This window comes from Dipodomys spectabilis, unplaced genomic scaffold (assembly GCF_019054845.1).
Source record: "Dipodomys spectabilis isolate Male_0828 unplaced genomic scaffold, ASM1905484v1 ptg000266l, whole genome shotgun sequence".
Lineage (NCBI taxonomy): Eukaryota > Metazoa > Chordata > Mammalia > Rodentia > Heteromyidae > Dipodomys > Dipodomys spectabilis.
In genome coordinates this window covers 3,975,047-3,985,329 of record NW_024870943.1, presented here as the reverse complement: position 1 = coordinate 3,985,329, position 10,283 = coordinate 3,975,047, and the positions used below count along the sequence as shown (strand labels likewise).

The 10,283-nt window shown below is 41.6% G+C and overlaps 1 pseudogene; it reads left to right on the top strand.

The window, feature by feature from the left end:
- The first annotated feature begins 4,122 nt into the window (after positions 1 to 4,122).
- On the top strand, positions 4,123 to 8,614 carry LOC122125597 (annotated as a pseudogene).
- Positions 8,615 to 10,283: the final 1,669 nt, after the last annotated feature.

Genomic DNA, 10,283 nt, shown 5'->3' with positions numbered 1-10,283 from the left:
TCATGTTTTATATACCGGATCATAGCATCTGCAAATAGGATTAATTTCTCTTTTGAGTCTATTTTGATCCTTTTGGTTTCTTTGACATTGCTTTGGTTGAAAGTCCAGGCACTAAGTAAATGGAATCAGAGATGGAGAGCATACATGGCCTCCTTTCTCCCTTATGCAGACGTTTTCAGTTTTCCTCATTTAGTACAGGGTGAACTATAGATGATCACATAGAGCCGTTGTGATGTGGAAGCACGCCCTCCCTTCTCTTCCTAGTTTATTTGGCACTTTTATTATGAAGTGATGTTGACTTTTGTCCCAGGGCTTTTGTGCATGCATTGATATGATCATGTTATTTCTGTTCTCTTTTATAAATGCTCTTGAGGGGTGCAGTTGATGTTAGTTTGATTTCAGACTCTGTCTCTTTAAGAGTTATATTATTGATTTGTGTATATTTATTTTGTTTTGTCTTATTTATTTTTTAACCCATAAGTGGTTGTGCAGAGGAATTGTTGTTCAAAAAAGTTGTACATGGCCGAGCGCCAGTGGCTCAGGCCTGTAATCCCAGCTACACAGGAGGCTGAGATCTGAGGATCATGGTTCAAAGCCAGCCAGGGAAGGAAAGTCGTAAGACTCTTTTCTCCAGTTAGCCACCAGAAAACCTGAAGTGGCGTTGTGGCTCAAGTGATAGAGTTCTCCCCTTAAGCTGAAACCTGAGGGACAGCACCCAGGTCCAGAGTTCAAGACCCACGACCGACCAAACAAAAATTGTACATGATGATAATGAGTCTTGAAGCTTCCCACTAGTTGTACTGTTCATTTTCCACATAGCAGTGAATATCAGTGCTGCTTTTGTTCACAATTCATTCTGCATTTTCGAGGGGACTATCACTACCTCTGTCTGCTCACACATTACACTTCTGCATAAATCACTTGTATACTCCTTGCTCATTTTTGGTAGATTCTAGTATGTCTACAAAATTTATTGGAGCTGGACACTGGTGTTCATGCCTGCAGTCCCAGAACTTTGAAGGATGAAATAGAAGGATCACAGTTCAAAACCAGCCTGGGCAGGAAATACTTGAGACTCTCATCTCCAATTAACCAGCAACAATCCCAGATAAGGAGATGTGGCTCCAGAGATGGCAAGAACAGTTCAGGAAAAGAGTCCATGTCCTGAGTTCAAGCCACAGAACCAGCACAAACCAAAGAAACAAAAGCAACAACTAAAAACAAATCCATAATGAAAATGCTCCTCCAACAATTTCATAAAAGAGAGGGAACTCTTGAGAACTCAGCCTATAGAAGCAAAACATGCTACCAAAACATGGTAAGGTGACTGAGTATCAAGGAACTCAGAAAATGGTTAATGAATGGACTTGAGATAACACACATACGAAAGGCTCAGAAATGTGCGTGATAACATATTAGAAACTTCACACATGGTGAGCAAGTTGATTTCACTTCAAGGGTGCAAATTGGCTCACACAAACAGGAAATATAAAATCCATGAAGACAACCAAGGATTGAAAAATACTCACAGGAGAGCCAAGGGAATACACAGACTTATAAATAGGAAAATAATAGGGGAAATAGACTCAAACCAGGTCCAATGTCCTGTGATAGGACAGAAGACTTGCAGAGCTTCAGCCAGTGAGCAAAAGGGTCTGGTACTGAGTTAGAATTATATTCTCTGACCAAAATACAGAATAAAATAACCAGTCCCTAGTGGTCTCCAGACTAGACAGGGCCCCTGTTCCTTAGGATACTTCTACAGAAAGGGGGTACAACTGGATACTCAGGGGCTTACTCTCTCCACAGCACAACCCTGGAAGGTCCAGTTTGTTCTCTGAATTAGAAGCACCCATCTTCCAAATTGTGTCCCACTGTTATGCTGCCTGTCACAGAATAGCCTCCACCAGAAGTTGGAAGATCCAGGAGTATATGTCATTGCCTAGATCCTGTTCTGTCATTGGCTACAATATCCTGCTTTGCCATTGGTGGAATCCTTTTCCATTGATTATATTCTGCTTGGCCATTGGCTGCATCCTTCTTCATTCACTAAATCTTGTTTTCTTATTGGCTGTATCCATTGATTTTTTTTTTGGCCAGTCCTGGGGAATGTATTCTGTGCCAGCGCAATGTCCCTGAGCATCTTTTGCTCAAGACTAGCATTCCACCACTTGATCCACAGCACCACTCCTGGTATTTTCTGTGACTAATTGGAGATAAGATTCTCACAAACTTTCCTGCCCATGCTGGCTTTGAATTGCAATCCTCAGATCTCACCCTCCTGAGTAGCTAGGATTACAGATTTGAGCCACCAGTGCCTAGTTCTGGCTGTATCCTTTGTCACTGGATACTTCCTGCTTTGTCATAGGTTGCATCCTGCTGGATCCTGGTTTGTCTCTGGATGACTAGCATTCATAGGGTGACCTACTAAAATTCCTTATAACAAACAGCACTGTTAGTAGAAATAGAATGCAAGGAAGAAATGGATTGTTCAGCAGCTGTCTTTATAAAAACAAAAACAAGGGGCTAGGAAGGTGGCTCAGTGGTAGAGCGCTTGCCTTGCATGCCTGAGGCCCTGAGTTCAATTCCCCAGCACCACATAAGCAAAAAGAAAAAGGCCGGAAGTGACGCTGTGGCTCAAGTGGTAGAGCGCTAACCTTGAGCTGAAGAGCTGAGGGACAGTGCCCAGGCCCAGAGTTTAGGCCCCATGACCGGACCCAAAGAAAATAAATAAATAAAAAATAAATAAACATATAAAAAAACAAAAACAAGTTATGAATTTTAGCAATGTACAGAAAATGTATTTCACGCACCAATAACATTTTAAACAAAAAATATAAAACTTTTGTGCATACACACACACACACACACACACACACACAGAGAAAGTTACATCAAGTAAGACTTCAAATCTTCAATGTATTAAAATTCCGGCATATCGCTCGTTATGTGGCTTAGTGGTAGAATGCTTGACTAGCATGCATGAAGCCTTGCGTTTGATTCCTCACTACCACATAAGGAGAAAAACTAGAAGTGGTGCTATGGCTCAAGTGGTAGAGTGGTACCCTTGAGCAAAAGGGACAGTTCCCAGGCCCTGAGTTCAAGCCCCAGGATTGGCAAAAACAAAAACAAAAACACAAAAAATCTGGCATATCTGCAGTCAAACTACTCTTCAAGTGCTCAATATTCACACAGATTTTTTTTCCCATCTACATTACTAGAATCTTCTCTGCTTTTGAACATCGATTTTGGCTGTCCAATCAGCCACCGAATGCTTTCTGACAAGTGGTAATTGTCATCAATGAGAGGGAAGTGATACATTGGAAAGAATTTTATTATACTTCATGAGGAAGCAAGGGGACACGATTGGGCAGCATGATAAAATACAAAGGATCATGTCCAATGTTGGTGTTTTCTCTACTGTGTAAAAGGAAAAACATTCACGATGTTGTTGGAGCAACAGAAACACGTGAAGCAGCTGACGATCAGCAGGGTGATGTGGGTGGCTTTGGCTAGGCTAGGTAGCGATGGCTAGCTGATGGCTAGGTAGCGATGCTGGGACCGTAAAGGTACATGGCTCTCTTGGGGTGTGGAGGCAGGTGGTGAGCATGAAGATTACAAACATAAGGTCTCAGAATAAGAAGATGCCATGATCTATTTTCTTCTCTCTGTCGAGTATGACAATACGCATAGGAAAACCCAGAACCAACAACAGTAAAATGATTTGGGGCTTTCAGAGCCTTAATGAACGGGACCTACATGAGCATATGGACAACCCAGAAGAAGAGAAAAGAAGGGAAAATCCACACATAAGATTTAGATTTAAGCGACATGCACTGGGCATGGCTGGAGCTGATGGTGATGGCCTGAAATGCATTGAGGAGCGAGGTGGTACAGATGGAAAGCACCTGGGTGACTCTGAAGAGGTACACCACCACCTTGCAGCCCACATCATCCAGAAAGTGCTAGACTCTGAAGGACACCATGATATCTGGCCCTATTGTGAACATGGTGTTAGGCCAAGTTGATCATAGTCAGATGCATGAAGATGGCATCGCTGGGCTTCTTTAGATGACGTTGGAATAAAAACATGTATAGAGCATGGAGGGCAGGTAGCTCGCCATGACACCAAAGGCTATGAGGAAAAGCCTTCATATTGATTCACCCCAGAACATAACTGATAGTTTTTGTGATGTTTTGATATATACAGCAGCCAGACAGTTGGTACAGGAGAGTAAAATCAGTGCACTGGTTGTGGATCCAATCCAAATTGAGCTTCAGGGAGAATATGCAGAAGATGAAATTCTCTTTCAGGCCCTGGGGTGGCCCTTCTGGAATAGGATCCCAAGACTTCCTCAGGATCTTAGGGGACAGTAATGGCTATGATTATGGCAACGTGTTATTCATGATATACTTCCTAGTTCCTCAGTGAGGAGGAATTGTGGGTTTGTGTGACAAATTTGCATGTTGAAAGGAGATTCCTTTGTTCTTCGGATTGGTGTGTGTGCCTCTGTGTGTGTGTCTGTGTGTGTGTCTGTGTGTGTGTGTTTGTATGTATGTGTCTCTGTGAAATCCTGGGGCTTGATCTCAGGGCCTTAGTTTTATCCCTGAACTTTTTTCTGTGTTGTTCAATACTAATAGCTACATTTCCACGGTATGCTGGTTCTTTGCAGATAAGTCTCACAGACTCTTCTGAATGGGCTGGCTTTGAATCCTAACCTTCAAACCTCAACTTTTTTTTTTGTCAGTCACAGGGCTTGAAATCTGGGATTGGGCAATGTTCATCAGCTCCTCAGCTCAAGATTAACAATGTACCACTTGAGCCACAGCAGCACTTCTGGTTTTTGTGGTGGATAATTGGAAGTAAGCATATAATGGACTTTCCTGCCTGGGCTGGCTTTGAACAATGATCCTCAGATCTCAGCCTCCTGAGTAGCTAGGGTGACAGGCGTGAGCCTCTAGTGCCCAGTTAGAGCCTCTCATTTTTAAAACATATCTTATCTCAAATACAGGGTAAAGCAAAGGAAAAGTCCCGAGTCCAAGCTCCAGCACTAGAAACAAAATTTATAGCACCCTAGGAATGTTTCGAAGTGCAATAGTTCCTATGGTAAAATTCCACAGTGGGGGAAATTACTGGGTAAGGAATCAAAATCTGCTTCAAAGGAGGAGTTTGCCAAACACACCAGAAGTGGAAATGCCTTCTTGCTTTTCCGAAAAACTCCAGAGAGACTTGCATTAACTCTGCTTTTATTTGAGCCTTGCCTTGATAGAAAATGCAATCAAAATAACACAACCAAAATGACAGGAGACAAATGTATTTGTAGAGGTAAAAGACAAAACCCAAATTGACACTAAGTCAATGTACAAATGAATCTCCCACTATGATAAAACACTAAGGCAACAGAACAGGAGATTAAGATTCAAACTAGGGATGGTCCTAGCGTGCCCCCATGGGCCAAGGAGAGCCAGCCTGGTGACTCACCTCACCACCCCACCTCTTGGTGGCACCCGCACTCCCTCATCCACAGGCTGGCCACCTGGCAGGCGAGGACCAATGGGAAGGCAAGAACAAGGACATCAAGGGTAACTGGGATGATGAGGAGGAGGAGGAGGAGTAGAAGGAGGAGGAGGAGGAAGAGGAGGAGGAGGAATCAAAAGAAGAAGCAGAAGTAAAACCAGAAATAAAAATTTCAAAAAGAAAGAAAAATAGAGGAGAAAATAAAAGAAAAAAGAACGACAACAGAAGAAAAGGCAAGAAGAAACTAAAAAGAGATGAGTGAGAAGGAGCTGAAGAACCTCAAGTGCTAACACCAGAAGAACAATTGGCAGATAAACTGCGGCTACAGAAACTACAGGAAGAGTCAGAACTTGAACTAGCAAAAGAAACGTTTGTTGTGAATGATATAGTTTGTGGGATAGATGCTATGAACACATCTTCAAGAAATGATCTCACAGAATTAGGAAAGTTACTAAAACATAATATTACACAGGATGAAAAGTCATTCTATTATGCTAGGTTTTTGAAAGCCTTACTTTGAGATGTGTGAATTTCATTGGAAATTGATGACTTGGAGAAGATGACCAATTCATTGACTGTGCTTTGTGGTGAGAACACAGAAGCAAGAAAAGCAAAGTAAAGCCAAAAAGAAGACAGTCTGGTTCCTGGAGGGGGATTAAAGGCCACCATGGAATATGATCTGGCAGATGATGATGGTTGTGATGGAGGATATGTACAAGACTATGAAGACTTCTCTCTCCTAGTGTCTTCTTTCTGTTGCCCACAATCTATTCAACACATAGCACAACTTCTTTTCCTTTCACTTCTGCCAAATGCGACAATCAGAAGTGCCCTATCTTTGGTGCTGGTTATTTAACCCCTTGACTATTAGGTGTTAATGTGCCAATAAGGAAACTTGGATCTTACTGCCCAGGGGTTAAAATTGGGAACTTAAGTTGCTACTAAATCATAGTTTAAAAACAAAACAAACCTAATAATGTTGTCATTGTTGCTGTCTAATCCCCTAGCAGCAGTCACTAAATTGGAAACAAAGGTTGCAATGTGATAAAAAAAAAATTGTGTGATATTTACCTGCATGATTCAGTCATACAGCCTTAACCATACCTCCAGGAACCACTTCATACTTGTCAAGAAAAGCAGTTTGCAGCCAGGGCATGTGGTGTGCATCTAGTATTCAAATTGCGTTGTCTAAGAATTGAGCGTGAGGATATTAAGTACATTGTGAAGAAGATTATCTCAGAGTGAAGATACTGTGGCTGAAAAGTACTGGTTTGATATTTAAATTTTTAATGACCAAAACAACCTCTGAAGCTGAAGAAGGTAAACCTCTCTGTTATCACAGGACAAATTATGGAATCTCAGTGTACAGACTGCGTAAGTTTTTATTTAGCAGACTATTTCTACTGAGGGAGGGAAACTACTAGTTTTTATTTGCTTGATTCAAGTGTCTGAGAAACAAATCTCTTATCTCCTAGGCTGCAATGAAATAACTTTTTTTTTGGTTGGTCCTGGGGCTTGACTCTGGGCTTGGGTGCTGTCCTTGCACTCTTCAGCTCAAGGTGAGCACTTTACCGCTTGAGCCACAGCACCACTTCTGGTTTTCTGGTGATTATTTGGAGATAAGAGTCTCATGGATTTTTCTGCTGGGCTGGCTTTGAACCATGATCCACAGATCTCAGCCTCCTCAATAGCTAGGATTATCTGCGTGAGCCACCAGCACGCTGCTTGCAATAAGTTTTAACAGGGTTTTGGCATTTGCTTTTCTTTATAAAACATGCTCAGCAAGCTGCACCAATTAACTACAATTTGGTAAATTGTTATTTAACCATTATGACTTCTGCAATGTTTTATAAAGAACCTAATTTAATTAAATCAATACTGTGAGGAATTAATAAAGATTAAAACTAGGGATAACATCACCCATTTCCCATTATAGTGATGATAAGAAAAATAGTGAGGAAAATGCCAGAGCCCCTCAACAGTTCCAGAAAATCGACCATGCGATAGATTCAGTAGACATAAGTGATAAACATTTTTATCATACAGAAATGGTAAGGTTATCGTTGCCATGATAAAAAAAATCTCTATGATGTCCAGACATATCAGGTCTCCAGGTAAGAACATCAGGTTAGTATTGAAAATTTTCCATTGAGGTTGGATGAGTACAATGACTTTCTGTTTGGACAGTTTGATTGTCCATTATGAAAATTAAAATGTGAACAAATGTAACAGTGGTACTCAGTAGACCTGTGGACTATGAAATTTGTGGGTGGTAATGGGATGAATAAACTTGGAGGGAAGGGATAACATTGTCAAAAAAGAAATATACTGATTACCTGAGTCGTGAGATGATAACCCGCCTGTACATTATATATATAATGACAATAAAAAATAATAATGAAGCCTGACACCAGTGGCTCACACCTGTAACCCTACTCAGGAGGCAGAGATCTGAGGAGTGAGGTTCAAAGCCAGCCGGGTCATGAAAATCTGTAAGACTTTTATCTCAAATAAACCACTCAGAAAACCAGAAGTGTCCTGTGGCTCATGTGGTAGATTGCTTGCCTTGAGCTGAAGAGCTGAGGGACAGTGCCCAGGCCCAGAGTTCAAGCCCCATGACTGACTATATATATAAAATAACAATTCAAATTATATAATTCAAATAATATAAATAGGGAAGAATGAAATACTAATTTCTGTCATTCACAGAATCTATAAGATATAAGAAAGACATCAGAAATGCAGCTGGGTGTGGAAGGTTCACACCTGTGATCCTAGTTATTCAGGAGGGTTAGATCTCGGGATCAAGGTTGGAAGCCCAACTTGGTAGTGAAGACTGTGAGACTCTTATTTCCAATAAACTATAACATAAGCTGGAAGTAGAACTGGGGCTCATGTTGTAGAGTCCAAGATTTGAGCATGACAGCACGGGGACAGTGCCCAGGGCCGGACTTCAAGACCCAGGACCAACATAAACCAACAAACAAACAAATGACATCTGTAGATCACTCTCTAAGATATGAGTAAAATATTTTTAGGGCTTTCCAGGTCACTGCAGAGAGTCAGTCCCAGTTAGGTTTCTATGTTCCCGGATGAAAGCATTTGTGTAACTTCATTTCAAATCACAACACCTATAGCAGACAATAGCCAGGGGAAATGGGATCGTGAAAAGTTTTCTGACCTCTTCCTACCTTGTGGTCTCCTCAGGGCTGAGAGCTGGCTCACAAGGCCCAGCTTCCTTGAGGCATTCTGGCTTCCTGGAAAGGCTGAGTCTGGACAGGCTCCACTATCGAGAAGGATTGGGATAAGGAGGCTTCTCATCATTGATGTCTGGACATCAATCAGCATCATCTGCTGCCTGGCTGGCATTGTTTACTGGGCATCCATCAAATCTTCCCACAGGAGCTGCAAACCACTCTCCCTGGGGTCAAGGAGCAAACACTAATTTATTAATTAGAAGAACACATTTGTCATTTGAAGACGTGTTTTTTTTCCAAGTCAAACTCATCGAAAAGTAAACTTCAGGATGCAGTTGGTTATTGAACTTTGATTCTCAGAGCCCTGGACCCAGAGTAACAAGTATTGATGGGCTCAATTGCTCAACCAAAGGATATAGAGCCACAGATGGACCAAAAAACAAGACTCAAGGGCTGGGAAGGTGGCTCAGTACTTGCCTTGCATGCATGAGGCCCTGGGTTTGATTCCTCAGCACCACATAAGCAGGAAAAAGAAAAGCGGAGAACGGGGAACCAAACTCAACCATTTGTTGTCTCCCAGAAACTCATTTGCAGGCAAAGAAAAATCCAACTTAGGTGTGCAAGGATAGAAAAAGATCCTTCATGAAATTGAATTTTCTTCAACACTAACATTCTACCACAGAACCACTGAGAGTTTTTTCTGTGAGTAATTGAGCTAAGAGTCTCACTGACTTTCCTGCCCAGAGTGGTTTAGAATGATGGTCCTCAGAGCTCAGAGCTGAGATTCCTGAGCAGCTGGGATTTTAGGCATGAGTCACCCATGCCTGGCTATGGCTCTATGCTTTCTCACGGACTACATCCTGGTTTGTCATTGGCTGTATCCCTCTTCCTCACTGGCTGGATGCTGCTTTGTCATTGTATGACCAACATTCATAGGATGATCTAATAAAATTCCTTGTAACAAACAGCACTGTTAGTAGAATTAGAATGTAAGGAAGAAATGGACAGTGTAGCAGCTGATTTTATGCAGGTAGAAATACCTTTTTACTTTTAATAGTGTACAGAAAATGTATTCATTTCATCCCACCAATAGTATTTTAAGCAACTAAATAAGACAAAACTTTTTGTAACATCCCCCCACCAAGACACACACCTTAGTACCTCAGTGGTTTGAAAGGTACCTCAGTGTTTGAAAGTTACAGCATATCTAAATTTGAACAGCACTTCAAGTGCTCAATACCCACATAGTTGCTTCCATGTACATTACTAGAATTTCCTCTGCTTTTGAACAAAAATTTCAGCTGTCCAATCAGCCACTGAATGCTTGGTGACAACTGATAGTTCTCCATGGAAGAGACAGGGCACATGGGGAAAGCATTTTATTATTCTTCATGAAGAAAAAAGGGGACATGGTTGGGTAGCATGCTGATAGAATACAAACCATCACCTCCAGGGTAGGGATTTTCACTGCAGTGTAAAAGTAATAGAAGTTGGTGATGTTGAAGCAATAGAAACACATGAAACAGCTGACGAACAGCAGGATGGTGTGGGTGGCTTTGCTCTTGGGT